The following is a 3,500-nucleotide window of genomic DNA, read 5'->3' on the forward strand; positions in this document are numbered from 1 at the left end:
CTTCTTCGCATCCAAAGACATGACAAAGATCGGCACTAAAAATGACATGTGAAGAGTTCTGATTCGGAAGACTCAAAGAAATTCGCTGTGTAATTTTGTTAACGTGTAACTTGATTGGCGTTTTTTCATAATTTTCACGTTCCTGAATTTTTCTGTTCATTTCATTGACAATATCAGAGATCGAGGGGTATAGACCTGGATCAAGTGTGTAATAATCCGATGGTTTTGTATCTGGTGTTGCTTCATCTAGATAGAAGAATTTACCCTCTGTTATGTTTTGGTACAAGGAAGGATACGACAGTTCTGTTATTGCTACCTCCCATTCTCCATCAAGATTAATTTGTTTAGGTAGAAAATTCGTGAAAGAACTTAGTGTATTGTTTGGGTAACAATCAAACGACGCATTGGAAACCAACTCAACAGTGAAAGAGCTCATCTTTAAATGATACACTTAAAGCTCTTGTTCGTAAAATTTACCTAGAATTTCATCACCTTTTTCTCCACAAAGGTTATAGGTTGGTGGTTTAAAAGTAGCAATTTTAACAATTTTGAAGATTTCATTTGTGAACTGAGATTTATAACCTTTTCTGAATGGAATATCTTTTTTTGATTTTCGAACATTTTCACCAACTTAAAGCGTGGTCGCTTATAATGGTTAATTGGGTTTTTGTAAAAAATTGACAAAAAGTCTTTATTTGTTACATTTTTTGGAGCTTTACCTGTTGAGCGATTAACTCTTGTGTTCATAGTTTTGAGAAAGGAGTCCATGTTTCTCATGTATTTGTCACCATTTTCTTCCATATAGCGATAAATAATGTTTTTCAGAGATTTTACAGCTCGTTCTGCTACAACAGCTTACGTTTCACTTCTAGTAGAGTAAATTTTGATTTTCTTGTCCGTACAAAACTTTCGAAACTCACCACTAAACTCTGTTCCCTGATCAACTCATACTTTCGCTGGCATACTCTTTTTGCGCAACATTTTTTTGAAAGCTACAACTGCATCGGTAGAGTACTTTGACTTCATTGGTTGCAAATAACAAAGCGAGAAAAGACGTCAACCCATACTAATAAATACTTCACTCCATTATTAGTATCCGATAATTTATCCATAAAAGCTAGATCGAGACACCAGATCTCATTGATTCGCTTTGCAAATGCTGGTAATCTTTTGAAATGTCGTGTTGCATGACGATACTTTGTGTAGGAATCTTTACTGTGTAGAAAAGTAGGCAACTTTCTTTTTGGATAACCCACTTGCCTTTTGTAGATTTTTAATTGATCCATATGCGGCTTTTCCATCTCTATACAGCCTTTGTAGCTTGGCTTTTTCAGATTTTGAAAGGAATCCAGCTCCCTCTGTCTTTGCTTTTGGCATCTTTGTTACTACTTTTTGCGGATTTATTCCGGTAGCATCAAGTATTGTGTAATATATGTCGGGAAAATCAACGTTCTTTCTTTTAATGCAAAAATAAATTCTGTGAAAGCTAATTCTGTATCTCTTCCATTTAATAAAATTGTGTCGTTGAGAGATAGCCTAACTCGCGGTGAATTCAAAATTTGATCTACAATTGATTCGTTCTTTATAGATCTGGTTTTGTTGCTGATTTCCTTGTAATTAGGGTTCAAATGTTTTGGGACAGAAACTGTTTTCTGCTCAAAAGTGTCCACCTTTTTAACACCTAATTTGAATTTTTGTTCGTAAAGGTGTTGAGGATCAAAACAAACTGTTCCATTTCAAACCAATCGATTAATGATAGATGGTGTCAAAATTGATATGAATTCTTTTCTTCTTCGTGAACTTAAAATTGCTCTTTTATTTATTCCGGTTCTTTTTAGCACGAGCTGATGAATTTCGTCTCTGTACTCTATTACGTCTTGTTTTTGTGTTTCCTGTAGTTGTCCCCCGAGAAGGTTTACTATGCGTTCGTTTAGAAACTGAATGAAATCTTTTGGACAATTTCTTAGGAACGTTTTCCTGATGTTCCAGGAATACGTTTGGAACGTTATCAGCGTAGAGAGATGTTGTGTGTTCATCGTTCAAAAGGTAATCTCTTGTTTCGTTTTAGAGAGAAAAAATATAGTGGGAATAGAACCACTGTTCGTGCAAAATCTAAGAGAGTCGACTGTTTTCGGAACCAGATCAATGAGTAAATAACCATACGAGATTGAAGTAGCTTTTGTATACCAATCTTTTAATTGTGATCCTAACCCGAGCTGTTGACTAAGAGTGTTAATCTGGAGAACATCTCTAGGAGACTTGAATAAAACTATATGAGTATTTTGTAACTCAATATCTCTTCCCAACCTACTCTGATGAAAAAGATTATGCTTTATATATATTGTACTAAGTCCTTTGTGGCTTCCAGCTTTCGCGATTTTGACAAATTCTTTCGCGTGAGATTTCCTCACAAGAATCATCAAAAATCAGCAAATACTTTGTTCCCTAATTGGGTAGACTGAATGAACTCAAAGTCAACTCCTTGAGTAAAATGAATGTTCTTAATGTTTTTGGACATTAGTCCGTAAAGTGATTGATAATGTTGATAAAAATATTAAATTTTATCGAAATCGGGTTGAAAAGTTCCAATAATTAGCCAATCATGGATAAGATGAGATTTTCCAGACCCGCTTGGTCCCACCAATGAAATAAAAATGCGTTCCTTAGTAGAAATTATTTTGTTCATAGTTTATGAGAAGGTAAAATATAACCGACTGTACCAGATAAGATAGCAATCCAAACTGTTGTTTCTTCACAGGTTTCGGCAAGAGTTATTCTTACTATACAGCACGCTAATATTAACAAAATAACAAAAAATTGGGACAAAAAAACCACTAGAGATCTATTACAAGTCTGTCGAAAACATTTCCACGATTGTCGTTCCTGGTTATTATCATCAAAGACAAAATTACCTAAAATTAAACCGTTATCTGTATGCTCGGTCATTTATACCTTATTTTTAAGGGAATACGACTTCTCTCTGATTTCAAAAGTAGTAAAATAAAAATAATAAATTACAAAATGATCACAAATACAAATAGAAATTACAAATAGAAATTACAAACGTTTATACATTATTATACGTTATCAAAAAATCTAGAGTCCAAGTTCCGTAAGCATAAGATTTCTACTCTGCACAGTGAAATGTCTTTTTGTGTCGATAGGGATAATTGCTACAATCCCAGTCAGTATCCGAGTTATTGAGAAATTTGGAAACTTTTGGACAACCAAGGTCATCTAGATTCTCCACATCTTTACACAAGTAATTTGAGAGAAGATTACACTTCTCTAACCCTTTTGCAAAGTATTCTGTTGTATGTGAACAATGTTGGTGAATGATTGATGACAACTCAGTGTATTCCAGTTTTCCATTGTTCCAATTAATCACATGTAAATTTTTAGTATTCCACTTTGCTTGAAAAGTAGGTTTATAGTCTTTGGGTGGGAGGGAACTGTATCCTAATACAATTCCATCCTTGAAAACACCCAATTCCTTGACA

The sequence above is a fragment of the Convolutriloba macropyga genome, chromosome 11, assembly GCF_964194025.1.
Source record: "Convolutriloba macropyga chromosome 11, txConMacr16.3, whole genome shotgun sequence".
In the NCBI taxonomy this organism is placed as follows: domain Eukaryota; kingdom Metazoa; phylum Xenacoelomorpha; order Acoela; family Convolutidae; genus Convolutriloba; species Convolutriloba macropyga.